Raw genomic sequence first — 18,336 nt, 5'->3', positions numbered from 1 at the left:
CTAAGACTCTGTGATCTCATTCATATATCTGGCATTTTAGAAACTGGCAAACATGTATGCCATTTACCTAGAAATATAAAGGACCTAAAGTAGCCAGAATAATTTTAAAATATATTGGAGGGTTTCTATCAATTGATTTGAAGACACATCTTGATATACAACTATATGAATCAAGGCAAAAGAGTAATTGTTAGAAAAAATATCAAATAATTGGGACTGGGTAAAAAGTACAATAACTGATCCATTCATGAATGGTCCAATAGTGTTCAACTCCAGGTCCTCCCCTGTGAGGGGAGGTATTCTTTACAATAAATGATGCCAGGAGGCTAACAAGCCAAAATGGAAGACATGAACACAAACTCTTACCTCCCACCAAATAGGAGTAACAGATGTGTTTTAGATATTGACTTAAAAATGAAAACTGTATTCCTTACCTGAAACCATATAGAAGTAACTAAAAGCACGTTACACATTTACTTAAAAAGTAAAAGTGGCTGGACACTGGTGACTCACACCTGTAAACCCACCTGCTCAGTAGACTGAGATCTGAAGATTGCAGTGCAAAGCCATCCTAGGCAGGAAAGTCTGTGAGCTTCTTATCTCCAATTAACCAGCAAAAAAGTCACAAATGGAGCTGTGGCTCAACTAGTAGAGCACTAGCCTTGAGCAATATAAAAAGCCCAGGGACAGTGCCCAGGCTCTGAGTTCAAAACAGAGGAACAGCACCAAATAAATAAACAAATAAAAAAAACCTATAATCAGACATCTGTCAGTGAATAGCACTATATTATTGTACACTGTATTATTTTCCTGCAGTATTACTCAACAATAGCAAATGAGCTGTTCATCTGTGTCCTGATATGGATGTGAATGTCTCATCCAATAAAACAATAACTAAAAGTAAATGCAATCCCTATAGGTCATTCTTGTTGAGTATTCATAAAATGCCAAAATTATAAAAATTCTTTGTGGTCACTAAAGGCCTGGAAGGATAGAAGCAGTTTGGATATGAAAGAGACAAGCTAGGTCTTTAGAGTGATGGAAATATCCAAAATTTTCACTGCACTAGGGTCTGTTTCCTTGCTGTGAACTTTCCTATAGTCTTATCAGATGCTATAACAGCAGGAAAACTGGGTAAGATGTCACAGGATCGTTTTGTGTGATTCTTAAAACTTCAGTAAATCCATATTGGTCTCAGAATTAAAGAGTTTCATTTGAAAAGCCTTATAGATAAAAGGGAAAAGTGTAGCATTTATATAACTTTTCCTATGTGCTTAGCTCTTTGAGGTTCACTGGAATTGAGAAGAGAGTTGTCTTCAGAGACACAGCTAATACAAGAAGACATGAAAGAATGAATCCCCATCTATAATGCCTGTCAAGTTGCAAATATTGATTAATTGTAGCCTGGAGAGAGAGACAACAAGTACCATTGAAATGTCCAGTTTCTCCCAAAACCTGAAAGCTGAGCCTGACTGTGAATGGGATTCATTATGGACACACAAAACATGCCCTGCATTTTATCACATGGAGTGGGAGAGGTGACACCATAGGCCACAATCACAAAATCCACAGTGGTAGAAATTTCAAGATTAAGACTCAGCTTCTTCAACAAGCCAAACCATCATAAGGACCATCCAAAACAAGTGTTGAGAGAAAAGATAGCGAGGAAAGAGAATGGGCAAATTTAAAAGGATTAAAAGATATCCTGGCATGTTGTAATATATCTGCCTTGGATCTAGATTTAAGTAAACTTTGAATATTTACAAAGCATTCATATGCCAATGAATAGATTGAACAGCCATTAACAAATGGCTAATTTGCTAATAATTGATAATATTGCTAATATTTTCTATGAGAAAATTACATTACAGCTATATCTCAAAAGAAGCATTTTTGTTTTGTTTTAATTTTACAGATACATTGCAGAGTGCTAGTAGCTCACATTATAGCTACTCAGGAGACTGAGATCGGAGATCTGTCCAAAGCCAATCTGGACAAGAAAGTATGTGAGACTCTTGTCTCCAAATAGCCAGCAATAATAATGCTGAAAGCAGAGCTGTGGTTCAAATGGTAGAGTAATAGCCTTGAGTGGAAAAGGCCAAGTTAAGAGTATGAGGCTCTAAATTCAAGTCCCAGCACACAAAAAATGCAACAAACAGAAGAACAAAGAACACTTTTCAAAACAAATTGAGTTGGGTACATGAATCTAGGAAGTAGAGAAGGTATCCACAATCTGAAACTTCAGACCCTTTCACCACCCTCAGTTAGTCATTGATTTGGGGGTCCCCACAATCTGCTGAACCTAGGACCAAACACCGAGTGACCCAATGCAATCAAGTCGCCTTTTCACCCATCACTGAATGGAGTTCATGACAGGGATTTCAGTTCCCATTTGATGGCCAAGAAAATGGCTGCTTCCAAACTGAACTTAAATATTTTTCTTCCCTCTCTATTTATTCTCCCCCCCCCCTCTGCTGTTGATGTTGGTCATGGGGCCTTGGACTCTGGGCTTGGGCGCTGTCCCTGAGCTCTTCTGCTCAAGGCTATCACCCTACTGCTTGAGCCTCAGCACCACTTCCGGTCTTCTAGTGGTTAATTGGAAATAAGAGTCTCAAGATCTCTAGTGGCTGCACTGGCTTTGAACCACGATCCTCAGATCTCAGCTAAGATTGCAGGAATGAGCCACCATACCCAGGCCTCTCTATTTTTTCCTCTGTTCATTTTTTTATTTGTTTTGGTGCAAGTCCTGGGATTTGATCTCAGGGTGGTGGATGCTGTCCCTGAGCTTTTTTGGCTCAAGGCTACCATTCTACCATTTGTGCCATAACACCACTTCCATTTTTCTAATGGTTAAAAATGGACCTAAGTCTCACAGACTTTCCTGCCTGGTCTGTCTTGGAGCCACAACTGTCAGAGTTCAGACTCAGGTGAGTAGCTAGGATTGCAGGCATGAGCCACCGGTGCCTGGTTCTTTTTTAACTTTTTAACTTTTGGTGGTTGTTCTAATAGTTTTGATTGCCAAAGAAGCTGAGGCTTTTAAATTTTTCTTTGGCCAGTCCTGGGGATTTGAACTCAGGGCCTCATACTCTCCCTTAGCTCAATTTAGACCAGGAGAACCTTTCCTCCACTCTCTTAGCCAACTTATCAGCATTAGATCAGAAGAGAATTTGACAAGCACCTCCTTGTTTTCTGGGCCTGGAGCTGGGAATGACTCCAGCTATCCACACAATTCCAAACCCAGACAAGCATAGCCTTTGTCTTTGACAGGTGGAGGGTAACTTCTTCATCTTGAGGACATATATTTCTCCCTCAGTCCCTACAACTCTGAGATTATCTTCCAGGAAAGACGCATAACTTGAAGAATTTTCCCCTTAGTCCCAGACAAGCCACAGAGCAGATATAATGAATGGACTCTAAGGGCTCTGGACACTGTGGGTTCCATGTTGGAAAGCCTGAGTTTATATAGTCTTAATCTGTGCCGTCACTTACTTTCCTGATGATTGGATTCAGCAGGATCATTCCAAACCATTTTTTTTTTTGCCAGTCCTGGGCTTGAGCTCAGGGCCTGAGCACTGTCCTTGGACTTTCTCAAGGCTAGAGCTCTACCACTTGAGCCTCAACACCACTTCCGGCTTTTTTCTATGTATGTGGTACCGAGGAATCGAACCCAGGTCTTCGTGCATGCTAGGCAAGCACTTTAACCACTAGGCCAAACTCCAGGCCCCAGCCAAACCATTTTTTTGCTCTCCAGTTATTCTTCAGTTCCATTGAAAGGGTCAAGTTTAGGGTATAAAGTCAATTACTTTCTGAAAAGCCATCATGACAACCATTACAGAAAATGAAAGCCAGCATCACTTCCCCTCCTCGCATTGTGGGAATTCTTGTGAGCGCCAAGGTGTATGGAGATAGTCAAAAAATATAGAGGGCTGTGGATCTGGGCTGGCGGTAGAGTACTTGCCTAGCATGTACAAAACGCTGGCTTTGACTGCCAGATTGGAGAAGAAAGAGAACTAAGATGGAGATGGAGATGAAAAAGATGGAGATGGACAGAGAGTGCTTCAGTTGTGTACGTCTTAATGCGAGTATTAATGCCTGTGGGTGACAGAGCAGGATTGTGAGACATCATGATTGAGATACTCTTACTTCCTGTCATCAGGGCTCTAGTACCCGCTTTAGTAGGGAACACAAATGTGAACCAATGGATGCTCTGCCGTGAACAGAAGAAGGATGTGAGATGTGATGTCTCGCTGAGATCTGTCTGCTTCATTTTGTGGGACACTGAAGTTGGGGTGAACAGAGTGAGTGGAAATTAGCCAGGCCAAGAGGAGTCAGATGTCTTCTAAGCAGATTTTATATGAATTCACATTTATAAGTCCTTATTTGGTGCTAGCACTGGGGCTTGAATTCAGTGCCTTCTGTTCATCCGTCATGTTTTCATTTAAGGTTGGTGCTCTACCACTTCAATCACAACTCCACTTCTGACTTTTTACTGGTTCGTTGGAAATAAGAATCTAATGGAAGACCAGGAATGTGGCCTAGTGGTAGAGTGCTTGCTTAGGATGCATGAAGCCCTGGAATCAATTCCTCAGAACCACATACACAGAAAAAGCTGGAAGTGGTGCTGTGGCTCGAGTGAAAGAGCTCTAGCCTTGAGAAAGCCCAAGGCTAGTGCTCAGGCCCTGACTTTAAGCCCCAGGACCAGCAGGAAAAAAAAAGAATCTCATGGACTTTCCTATTTGGGCTGGCTTCAAACCATGTTCCTGAGATCTCAGCATCCTTTACTGGGAGCTGAAAGTGGACAGGGACTTTTAGTAAATTAAAAAATAAATAGATGTGGAGAACAATGTGTGAGAAATAAAGGGATATGAGTACTAGAGGGTTGGTAACAGGCATATTTGTCTGCTCTGGGTGAGGGGTAACTGTATTAAATACCCTGGGAAGGACTAAGGGAAGGAGATAGAAATGGGGAAGAAATGGCACAAAGACTTTGAAAACCATAGCCATTAGAATGTTTCTCAAGAAAAATCCTGGATGTCTAAGCAGGTTTCTTGATACCTGTTTTTTGTTTTGTTTGGGGGGCATTTTTGTTCTGTTGTTTTGCTGTTGGTGCCAGGGCTGGAAAACAGGACCTAGGTACTTTGCTTAACTTTTTCACTCTAGGCCGATGCTATACCACATGCACTTATTTACACTTCTAGCTTTTTGTTGCTTAATTGAAGATGAGTCTCATGGACTTTCCTGCCTGCGCTGGCTTTGAACTATGATCCTCAGATCTCAGCCTCCCGAGCAGGTAGGATTAGAAGTGTGAACCATGTGCATCCAGCCCAAAAAGGTTTGCTTGTTTCTGTTTTCTGTTGTCATCATGGAGCTTGAACTCAGGGCCTCCGCATTGTCCCTAAGCTTCTTTTGATCAAAGCTAGAATGCTACCACTTGAGCCACTGCTCCACTTACAACTTTTTTTTTGAGGGGGAGGATAGATTTGAGTGGAGATAAGGGTCTCATAGACTTTCTTGCCCAGGCTGGCTTCGAAGTGTGGTCTTCAAATCTCATCCTCCTGAGTAGCTAGAATTGAGGATGTGAGCCACCAGTGTCTGGTTTCTAATACCTTATGTCAATGAATTTGCAGACAGCCAATGGGCTGTCCAGGTATTCTCGGCGATTTTAGTTTCCTGAGCTTTGTTTTCCAAGGTTCTCCCTACTCCTTAGAATAAGGCCTCAGCCATCACTATGCAGAGGACACAGCCTTCTCTGAGCTGTGTCGGGCTCTTTGGGACCTTTGCTGCATAGGCCATGTGGCAACTAGACTATTTCTAAGTTGCCCAGCACAGCTCCCCTGGATTTAAGGGAGCTGGCACTCCCTCAATAGCTGCTCAGACACAAGAAAGTCAGTTTGAGACAAATCAAAGAGACGTAATTTCCCTGGGTCTCTGGGGTTTCTTTCTCATTTATTAAAATAGCAATATTCAGGCTTGAACTCAGGACCTTGGGTTATCATTAGCTTTTTTCATCAAGGCAAGCACCTTACTACTTGAGTAAGAACTCTCCTTTTGCCTTTTTGATGATTAATGGAAAATGAGGTTTTTCTGTATGGGCTGATTTCAAACTATGATCCATAGATCTCAGCCTGTCGAGCAGCTTGGATTATAAGTGTGAGCCACTAGCATCTAGCTAATGCATACTCTTTAATACTATTAGACACTGTTATGTCCATCATAAACATATCCTTTGATGTTTACTTTGCTTCAAATAAGCTAAGATGCTGGGGACCAGGATAACTTTCATTCCATAATTGACAGCTTCCAAACCTTTTGCTGGAGCCCCATCGCTCTTGAGTAGAGAAATACCAGTCATGTTTCTAACCAAACTGATCTGATACCAGCTGCAATTACAATAACCACCATACAGACATCTTGACCCATTATTTTACACCAGACTTGTTGCCATCCACCAAAAGTCCCACTGAACTCTAGATGACTCAGAAGCCATTTCACCCAGGCCAGAGGGGAGATTTCCCCTAGTGGCCTAGCAAAAGGCTTGTGAATGGTACAAACATGCCCAAAACTTTAGTTCTATGAAGGACTGTACTGTGATTGGTGGAAATATGGTCTTCACTTAGATGAGAGACTGAGTCCTGATTGGAGAAGCTTCATTTACATGAGAGACTGAGCTGTGATTGGTGGTTCACAGGAATAATCCTAGCTACCCAAGAGACTGAAATTTGAGCATCATGTAGCAAAGCCAACCCAGCTAGGAAAGTGTGAGAGTCTTACTACCAATTATCTGGCAAAATTCCAAAGCTGTGGCTTCAGTGGTAAAGTGTCAGGCTTCAGGGAAAAAGCTAAAAGACAGTGCCTAGTTCTTGAGTTCAAGCCTCAGTACCAGCACCCACAGGCGCATACACACGCACACACACCAGTGAAAATTAGGGCTAGACACATAGGTTAGTAGTAGCAAACCAGTCTAGAAAGATTGAGGTCCTGATAGTGTAGACCCAGAACTATAATAATTCTCACTTCCATATTGAAGAGAGTTCCAGCACCTTAGTTCTGGTTGAGGGCTATTCCACTAGCAGGTGCTATCTGCTTCTGATGCTTGCTTCTTTCTACTGCTGCTTATTTCTGTTACTGCAAGCTCAGAATTGTAACAGCTGCCCAGTACTGAGTTACAGATTGTTAAAGCTCAATGTAATAACTCTCCAATGAGTGCCTAAGACCATTAATCTATGCCTTCCAAAGTTTGGAGGGTTTAGAGCTGGAAGCCTTTAGGTCAACAAGTTTAACCCTTTGGCTTTGGGTATTTAAAGACCACCAGCTTTGCAAGGTTTGCTTCTTGCCTACTCTCAATTCTTATCCAGGTAAGTCAGAGAGACCCCTTCTAAATGATGGGTAAACCATGGACACAGTTAATGTAATCTTGATGTACAGAGCATCAACAATCCATCAGGTAGATTTTGAGAGACATGATAAATGACTTGGATTTTCTCCCCCAGGGTCATCTACCTGAGACTGCAGAGGGATCCTACATGGCCTCAGAAATTGGTTGGGAGAAACCATGACCAGCTTAGTGACATATTGCCTTGTATTTGCATTCTTTCCTTCTCCACCTCAGTTCTCTGTTTTCTATCTCTCAATTTGCCTGTTGGGCTGTATCTCAAGAGTATTATTAGCATGCTGACTTCCCTTGGGGATTAATTTTCCTAAGTTAACATGCAAAGCAATGATTTGAAAAGCTTGTGATAGGGGTCAGATCTGGCAAGACTGTTGTAGCCCTGAGTTAGAGCTAACACCCACCCACAAGAGAAAATGTGGCCATTAACCCATCATCCCTGAACTAGCCTCTGAAGAACATGTGGTAAATGTCAGCATTTGCTCAATGTACCTGAAGTCACAGATTATAAGAGACACCAGGTGCCAGGGTCATTCTAACTACTCAGGGTCATTCTAACTACTCAAGAGGCTGAGATCTGAAGATCATATTTCAAAGCCAGCCTGAGCAACCAAATGTTAGCAATTCTCACCTTCAACTAACCAACAAAGATCCATACATGGAGATGTGGTAGAGTGCTAACCCAGAGCAAAAATTGAAGGCAGCATCCAGGTCCCAAGTTACCATCCCCATACAGGCAGGCATGCACACACACATACACAGAACCCCAAAACAAACAAATAAGCAATTCATACACAAGTAAATTACAAAAAAGAAGTAATCAAAACAGGAAAGAAATATTTGGTTCTGGGAGCATCATGGCTAAAAACAAATTAGCTCATTATCCCATGGGATCAGTAGTAGAGACTGGAAAGAAAAACATGTTAACATTCTTCATGAAACCTCCTTCCATCGAAGTTGGGTAGACAAGGCCATCATGGTAAGATGAAGCCACATTAGGCTTTGAGCCTAGGCAATCTTAGCCCTAGGGTCTGTGACCCCATCTCAAGCCTTGGTCCACTTGACAGAGCCCTCTGACTTCTGACTTCTCAGATCCACTCAAACATTACCAACACCAGGTGCCTATGCATAGAGGCATACTATAGAGGGACAATACATCCTTCTGTAGCTTGTCTTTCCTATGACTTGAAGCCAGGACCACGAAACCAGACAAGAAAATGGCTGGTCAAGTGAGAAAAGCAAATTCTGCTACTGGAACTTTTGAAATGACTACTTGCAGTGTCGAGAAGTAAATTCCAGGTGACCTAGAAGACAGTTGTGAAAATGTTTTATTCTTGCCAATTTCTACTGATGTATACCCAGAGATGTTTTACAAACAGACTTTAATAGAAGAGGAAGTGTAGAGGGTCTCACAGAAATGACCTTAGTTATCTGGATGGCATGCTTCTTGCAGAGGAATGTCCTTTATAAATAGATTAGAATTGTGACGTCACTACTCAGCCCTGAGCAAGCCCTCTGCCATTGGAGAGGAGGAAGCATGTGGTCCAAGCATGTCCATCTTGTCAGCTTGAAGACAAACAACAACCATGTCAGAAGGAACATTGAATCATGCATTTCCTACCTCGAATGTTGCTTATTCATATGGGACATGAATCAGAAATTCGATGCTCTGGGAGAGATTCCACTTATAAATTTAAGAACTTCTGCCGTATGACTATGGCAAAACAATTACATAAAGATTAATTAGCAAATTCCCCAAACAGTAGTAAACAGCAAAGTAGTTTAATTAAAACCATTATCTCCAAATCTGAACATTAATAACAGTTGTGAATTCCAGGGAGGAAAAGAATTCTGCCAGCCCAAAGGGAAGTAAAAAGGTAAGAATGTCCTTGACTGTCTCCTTGTGCTCAGATCTCCATGACAATGGCTCTACTAATTACTCTGTGTGTGTGTGTGTGTGTGTGTGTGTGTGTGTGTGTGTGTACTGGAACTTGAATTCAGGACTTTTTTTTTCTGCTGTAGAATGGTACTCTACTATTTGAGTCAAGCCTCAACTACCGGCTTTTTGGTGGTTCATGGGAGATAAGAGTCTCATAAACTCTTCTTTCTGGACCAGATTTGAACCAGATCTCAGCCTACTGAGTAGCTAGAATTACCGGCATGAACCATCAGTGCTCAGCCAGAAAATACAGTTTGTATGTTTGTAAATCAAGCTAATCATATACACCGTATTTGTCTCTGAATTTATGGCTTTGTTTTTCCCTGACCCATCCTGCCTCGCTGTAGGAGAGACTATCATTGAGCAAGATCTCAAGTGAAATTAGGATGGATAGGCAGCCATCTCATTCCTGCACATCAACAGAAGTAGCTTAAGGAGCTCAGGAGGCAAAGCACCCACTGGCTCTTTTCCTTCTGGGACCTATTTGTTTTTCTTCCATACCAAGTAGATACTTCACTGATTTAAACTGGAGACTTTCACTTCTGTGGTTGGGTTTGGCATGAATTTTGGCAGACTGAACAACTGATTTCCCCGAAGTACTACCAAAAGCGGATAAATCTCCAACTTAGACCTCTCCATGGTCCACTGGGACAGGTCAATATTTGTGCATCTGAGCAGGGAGCAGCAACCATTAGGAGGAGCTAACTTGGAGCTGGAGTCCCTGGGGAGTAGATGTATAATTGTCCTTCCCTTACACTTCCTGTTCCTGCTTTCAAGAGGAAGTGGATGGGAAACCACTTCCTCCCCACCCCACCTCACTCCCTATTGTTTTCTTAGTCCTTTACTGGGGCTTGAACTCAGGGCTTCTCACTCTCAATTGGCAAATTTTCTGCTCAACACCACGCTCTACTACTTGAGCCACACCATTCCTGGGGCTTGAACTCTAGTCCTGGGTATTGGCCCTGAGCAACTTTTGCTCAAAGCTAGCACTCTACCACTTGAGCCACAGCTCCACTTCCAACTTTTTCTGGGATTAATTGGAAAAAAGAATATGCCTTTTTGAACAGATTGGAGAAAAGAATCTGACTCCTGTCTGAGCTGACTTCAAACCTCCATCCTCAAATCTCAGCCTCTTGAGTAGCTAGTATTACAAGCGTGAGAATGAGCATTCCTCTTGGAAATCACCCTTTGATAGATTATAGCTAAATGCATTCATGCTGTATCATCCTAACAAATATTCAGGTCCTACTTATTTATTTACCATTGTTTTACTAACACAGGCTCTGCTCTACATGGACAGAGACAGATTCTTCTGTCTACCGGCCTGGCTTTATTATTATTATTATTATCATCATCATCATCATCATCATCATCATTATTCTGCACTTCAGAAATTATAAAAATTGCAGCAATTAGTGTAACTGCTACTGCAGATTTCAGCAGGAAATGGAGGAAAAAATGTGACTACAAAATCCCCTTGCTTGGTTAAAGGACCATGAATTCCTCCCTCACCCCCGTTCACTCTCTTGTCAATATGATATTTATGCATCAGAAGTCTAGTTTTTTAGCCCTGTGAATATCTATAAAAGGAACATCAGTCAGTCAGCAGAAACCTCTGCAATCACAGAAATTTGTTTTTAAAAAATGGCCAAAAGCCCAACATGGCTCAGGAAGGAAACAAAGGTAAAAGAATCGGGAAGACTTGAGATGGGACAGGAATTGAAACCAGGTTGACAGAGGCTAAGTCCTAGAGTTTCAAAACTGGCCCAGCTCCTTCCTTCCCCCCATATGCCAAATGAAGAAATCTGGTAAAGGGCAGGGAAAGGAGATTTATTTCATGGAAGCCATGAGAAGATAGCACTTCAGCTCATCATCAGCCATCTTCCCAGGTACAGACATTGGCTTCAGGTCCAATACAGAAAGTTGGGGCAGAGGTGAGAAAGACAGGCAGAATTAAAACACCCTCAAGTCACAGGTGTGGCCTGGCTGGTCATAAACTCGGTGTTTGGAGGAATTCTGCAGACTTGGTTATATTATTACTGGAACGTTGGAACCAGGTGATTTGAATTTTGCTTTAAGGTCACATTTAAACAAGACATTGCTTGTTTGAGGGGCAGTTTGCCTTCCACACCGGATGGTGATCAGTGAATCTTCTCTTTCTTCCTACAAATAGGTGGTCACAAATTGCTTGCAGAGAATAGCTCAGATCAAATGGCACAGGTACAAAATTGGGGGATCTTTAGTTCAATCATAGGACCTGGAAAAAGCACCTTTTAAGCTGTCCCTTACAGGATTAGTCTCATGTAAGACAAACTCAGGCCCCAAGCCTGCTCCAAACGTGCTCTTCCCTCTTGCCAGCGTGTCTTGCTTCTCCTGCCCTTCATCTCCTTCCATATATTATTTCTTGCATGGCATTGAGTGGGAGGCACTGACCCAGCTGCTCCTCAGGAAGGGCATGTTGAAATTGATAACCTCTTTAATGGTGTGTGTGTGTGTGTGTGTGTGTGTGTGTACTCTGTCACTCTCCCTGAGCATTTTGCTTAAGGTTAGTCCTCTACCACTTATACCATAGTTCCACTTTCAGCTTTTTTTGTATTTAATTGGAGAGTAGAGCCTCACAGACTTTTCTGCCTGAGCTGGCTTTGAGCCACAATAGTAAGATCTCAGCGTGGCTAGAAATACAGGCTCATTACAAGCATGAGCCTATAATCCTAGCACCCAGTTTTCTGCTGCATTCTGAGGCTTGAACTCAGAACCTGGGCTCAATCATTAAGTATTTTTGCTCAAAGCTACAACTCTTACCACTTGAGTCACGCTTCCAACTTTTGGCTGGTTAATTGGAGACAAAACTCGCACAAACTTTCCTGACCCTGCTGATTATGAATCTCCATCCTCAGATTTCAGTCTCCTGAGTAGCTAGGATTACAGGCATGAGATACTGGTTACGAGCTTGAAAATAAACTTTGTCTGTAAAACAGAGAAACTCTGGATAGCATTCTGGGATTGCAACAGAGATCCGGGCAAAGACTTGCATCAAGATTTCACATCTATATCTGTTCCATTCCAGGTCCTGTACTACCTAGAAAGATTAAGATGCCATGTTTCTTTGGTGGAGGGTAGCAAAAGGGAAATTGGATTATTCAAAGACAGTGTGCCCAGAACTTTCAAGATCTGAGTTGGCTGTTCCTTCCTTTCCTATTATGCTACGTTTCTAGAGTTGCCATACTTGGGCTTCAGAGAGAAAACAAGTGAGAGATGGTGGATAGAAAAATGGATTGGCACAGAGGACTTAGGATGTCATACTCTTTTGCATCTGACTTTTCCAGAAGACTAGCTCCACACAAGAAGGGGAGTGTGTGTGTGTGTGTGTGTGTGTGTGTGTGTGTGTGTGTGTGTGTGTGTGTGTGTGTGTGTGTGAATAGTGAAGCTTAAACTCAGGTTTGGGTGCTATCCCTCAGCTATCTCCTGGACTCCAGACCTCTAATGAAATTAACACTACTGAGTACCCAAATGAGCCACATATTTGTCTCATGGCTGGGGTGCTCGAGTGGGACAATGATCCCCCTTTTGATGCCTAGTCCATATAGCTTAAGCTGGAAATAAGAGGGCAGATCTATTCTGGTTTTGTAAAATCTATGCCATGTTGCTCAGTGTGACATGTTTGACGTCACTTTTATTCCATACTTTATTCCATTTGATAATGCAAATTTTATTCCATAGTCTCAGATCTCCATGGAAATAACCTGGGAAGATTTAAAAAGGAAAGAGGTAAGCAAGTACTGGAAACAGAGTCAAGTTTCCTGTCCCCTCAAACCTGAACTGTGCTCCACGGCAAAATGCAGAACAAGACATTTAATGATCCTAAAAATAGCTTCATGAGCCTCAGTCCTAAGAAAACCCCAAATAGAGAAACTAGACATTATCAGGTAGGTGTCACTTTTGGGGGGGTATCTTGAACTCAGGGCCTGGGTGCTACCCATGAGCCTTTTTTTTTTCTTAGAGCCTAGTGCTCCACCACTTTGAGCCACAGCGCTGCTTCTGGTCTTCTGTAGTTCATTGGAGATAAGAGTCGCATGGACTTTCCTGCCTGGACTGTATTTGAACTATGATCCTCAGATCTCAGGCTCCTGAGTTGGTAGGATTACAATTGTGAGCCACTGGCACCTAGCTGATAACACTTGTTTTTTTGATGTGTGTGGGGAGGGGTCAGTCATGGGGCTTGTACTTAGGACTTGAGTGCTGTCCCTAAGCATTTTTGCCCAAGGCTAGCACTCTACCATTGAGCTATACCACCACCTCCTGCTACCACTTTACAGACCCTCTCAATTCCAAGAAGCAAAGAAAACCATAAGGAGAACCCTGAATGAAATATAGCTGTGGTCCTAAGAATCCTTTATCACCTTAAAAATCAAACTTTAGAGAGAATAGACACAGAATTATCCAAACAGAAAGATAAAGCAAACAGACTTGCCCAGAAATAAGTTTAGTGCAAGAAACTAGATTCTATTTTTTTCCTTGAACATTCTGTGTGCATGAGTAAAACTAAAGTAAGTTTTTATTAAAGAAATATACTGAGATGTAGCCAGGTACTTTTGGCTCATACCTTTAATCTCAGCTATTCGAGAGGTTGAGATCTGAGGATTGTAGTTCAATGCCAGCCCAGGTAGTAAAGGCTGTCAGATTTTTATCTCTATTTAGCCAGATAAAATCTAGAAGTGGAATTCTGACTCAAGTGTTAGAACACAAGCCTTGAGTGATAAAGCTAAGGGATAGGGCCAAAAACCTGACTTCAACCCCCAGTACTAGCACAGGAAGAAGGAGAGAGAGAGAGAGAGAGAGAGAGAGAGAGAGAGAGAGAGAGAGAGAGAGAGAGAGAGAGAGAGAGAGAGAGAGAGAGAGAGAGAGAGAGAGAGAGAGAGAGAGAGAAGGGATGGAAGCAAAGGAGAAAGGAAGAGGAGGAAGAGAGGGAGGGAAGGGAAAAGGGATAAAGGGAGAAGTTGCCCAATTCCAGATCTTCTTAGGGCTGACATTCCTTCTCCTGTTCCAACTTTCACACCTTCCTTCCAGACCAGCTTCCTGTCCTGAATAACCTCCATTAACATGTTGACAACTGAGGAGATTTGTAGAACACATCTCTGGGGGTGTCCATGAGAGTCTTTCCAGAGACGATTAGATTACCAGAGCCTAACTAAGAGTTGACTGAATGAAGATCACATTCAAAATGTGAATTGTCTAATTGGAGGTGGTAGAATTGTAGAAGGCGAGGTCTAGTTGGAGGAGCTGGGTCAGTGGGGGCACATTTGAAGGGAACACCTTTCTCTGGGCTCGTCCTGTCTTCCTTCTGCTTCCTGTCCTTTTCATGTGAGTAGATCTACCATGGCATCCTTCCATGATGTTATATACGTCTCCACAGTCCTATTACTAAAACCGCTGAAATGAGAGCCAAAATGAATCCTTCTTCCAGAAATTGTTTTCTCAGGTATTTGAGGTGGTAGAGTTCCTGCCTAATAAACACAGACCTTGAGTTCAAATCTCAGTAGAGCAAAAGAGCAAAAACAACAAAAAAAGTGAAGGTAGATAAGCCATTGCATGGAAAGTGGAGGAATAGTAGAAATTAAATCAGAAACTGTGGCTGGGAACTGGAGGCTAGCACCTATAATCCTAGCTACTCAGGAGGATGAGATCTGAGGATCTTGACTTGAAGCCGGCCCAGGCAGGAAAATCTGTGAGACTCTTATCTCTAATTAGCCACTAAAATCTTGATATGGAACTATGGTTCAAGTGGTAGAGCCCCAACCCTGAGCAAAAGAACTAAGGGACAGCACTCATCCCTGAGCTCAGACACACACACACACACACACACACACACACACACACACACACACACACGCACACACCTCATTTGAGAAGGGAAAAAAATTATACTTATTAAATAATAGTAAGTTTAAAAGTTGACTTTATTAAGAACCCACTAAAATAGAGACTTTTAGCAAGTCTAATTAAGAGAAAATATACAAGTAAAGAAATTTGGAAAATAAGAAAAAAGGACAAAATATGCTGATAAAGTAATTATAATTACGAGATAATGCTATGCACTGTTACATGCTAATAAGTCCCATCAACATATAAAAATGTAATACTTTGTGAAAATGATAAATTAGGCAGCCTGGCTTAAGAGAAAACAGAATCCTGGAATGGACCAATAACCAAAAACTAGGGGCAAAAGTGCTGTCTACAGCCTCAAACAAAATACTCGAAACTCTACGGCATTCCTAGTGGAAGCTTTCTGACTTCTTGGGACAGATCAAGTTCCATACTATGCAAGATGTTTCTAGGCATCAGTGACTCATCCCTGTAGTCACAGCTACTCAGGAGGCTGAGATCCAAGGACAAAGTGGAAGCCTCTGGACAGGACAGAATGTGAGACTCTTTAACTAACCACTACCACTACCAAAAACAACAACAAAATGATAATGGAGGCTCAAGTGCTAGAGCACTAGCCTTGAATGAAAAAGCTAAGGGACAGTGGGGACAGTGACCAGGTCCTGTGTTCCAGCCCCAGTGCACAGATTACATCACTGAGTTGTGTGTATTACATGTGTGTGCTGATACTGGGGCTTGAACTCATTCTCACTTGGCTTCCACTTGAGCCATACCTTCATTTTCACTGAGTTTATAAAGAAATTCTATTATTCAAATTGTACCAAAATAACATTAAAAAGAAAAAGAATTTTGCAGCACTTGAAATAAATAAAATGGACTGGAGGATTCTTTGAAACATAATGAGGTAACAACAAGTAAGTCATTGGGGGAAAAGATGGATGAATGAAATTAAATATAATTGAAAAAGCCTTGTGGCAGAAAATACAACAGTGAAGCTGAGCACTTGTGGCTCATACCTGTAATCCTAGCAACACAGGAGACTGAAATGTGAGGATCCAAGCTCAAAGCCAATCTGAGAATGAAAGCCCTTATCTCCAGATAGACACTGAAAAGAGATCAAGTGCTATACTCGAGCAAAAAAAGCTTAGCCAGTTCAAGTCCCTGTATGAGGAAAAGAAGGAGAAGAAGGGGAGAAAATATTGCAGAATTAAAAGGGAAAAAGCAAACAGGACAGCATAGGAGGCTAGACTCTGGAAAGAGTAAAAAAGAGAATTGCTGGGGGGAGGGTGGGGAAGGGAAATGGGGACCAAGACATGTGAAAGGGTATCAATGTATGGGAATTAATGCACCATTTATCTGGCAAATATCATGTAACCCTTCTATTAATTACAATAAAAATATATTAAAAAAAGAGAAATGCTAAGAAGGATTACTTTTTAGCATATTAAAAGAATCCCTCATTGAATATAAAAAACTACATAACCATAGTAGAAAAAGATATACCTAGACAATTATGATAAAAACACATATGGGCAATTGGCAATAGAGAATAGCAGAAATGCACGCTCACTAGAAAGCAATAAATCACATGTTACAATTGATTGTCCTAATTTTTTTTGCCTATGAAGATATCTAAGATGCAATGGATGCCTACGAGGCAAAATTATTCTCTGATCATGAAAATATTAATATGTGACATTTTTTAATGTTTAATATTTTACATGTTTATCCAAAATACAGGAAGATCTTAGTTAATACTGAAATACTCAGTGGCTTTTTTTTTCATTGCATTTTAAAAAAATCATAATTCAGGTAATGAGTACATTTCTTTTTGAACAATGTCACCCCTCCCTCATTTTTCTGTTTCTCCCTCCTGACCCCTGTCCTCTGTAGTCGTATAATTCATTTCCATGTCTAGTGAGTATCACTGCTGAATTAGTTGACCCTTTATACTTCCATTTCTAACATTAAACAATAATTTTGTTGGCATCTGCATAAACTATAAAGGTTTCAGAGACTATAAAAATGAATAGGCAGTAGCGAAAGAGTAATTAGTTGTCTTTATTGCTAATTTTACTTATGAGTGCTTATTTTGTACCTACATAGCTACAAATTTTTTTTTACAGCAAAGTAACTCCAAACTAAATTAGCTGCCTGAGGATCTAAGATTCTTTGATCATAATGGCTTTACTGAATGTCTTGGGCTTGTTGGCCTGTTTGGTTTGGGTCTTACTTTTTTTTAATTAAAGAATTTATTAACATATTTCAAATGACATATTTAACAAACAAGTATTCAAGAAGAGAATCTCTATATACAATCACTGGCACTTAGATTTTAGAACATAATTAAAATTAGGCTGTCATAGATTCATATTAATCTATGTAATAAAAATTATGTCTATAGAGTCATAGATTTATATATCTATGTAGTTGTGTTTATATTTCCAATACCATATCCATAGCATTGGGTACGCAAATATTGAGTTCTCGCTCTTGTACTCTTTGGATATAATAGCCACATATTAAGGATACCATGCGCCTTTTGTTCTTTTGGTCATGACTTGTCTCACTCAATATAATTTGCTCTAGATTCATCCACTTCCCTGCAAATGCCATTATTTTATCTTGTCTGTTGGCTGTGTAGAATTCCATTGTATATATATATATATATATATATATATATATATATATATATATATATACCACACTTTTTGTATCCATTCATCTGCAGTAGGGCATCTGGATTGTTTCCATCGCCTGGATATTGTGAATAGTGCAGAGATGAACATAGCTGAGCAGGTGTCCTTATCATACCTTGGGTTATGATGTTCAGGGTAGATGCCCAGGAGTGGTATGGCAGGATGGTAGGGAAGGCCAATTTTCATTTCCTTAAGAAACCTCCACACTGCTTTCCAGAGTGGCTGAACTAGCTTACAATCCCACCAGCAGGACAGTAGGTCTCCTTTTTCTCCACAACCCCGCCAAGCATCTGTCATTGTCTGAGTTCAAAATCTTGGCCATTCTTGTTGAGGTCAGGTGGTATCTTAGGGTTGTTTTTATTTGCATTTCCTTTATGACCATGGATGATGAACATTTTTTCATATGCTTTTCTGCCATTTTAAACTCT

Source organism: Megascapheus bottae, chromosome 31 (genome assembly GCF_031878675.1).
Source record: "Megascapheus bottae isolate mThoBot1 chromosome 31, mThoBot2.hap1, whole genome shotgun sequence".
NCBI lineage: Eukaryota > Metazoa > Chordata > Mammalia > Rodentia > Geomyidae > Megascapheus > Megascapheus bottae.
The sequence above is the reverse complement of the archived record's forward strand: the minus strand, read 5'-3'. Positions refer to the sequence as shown.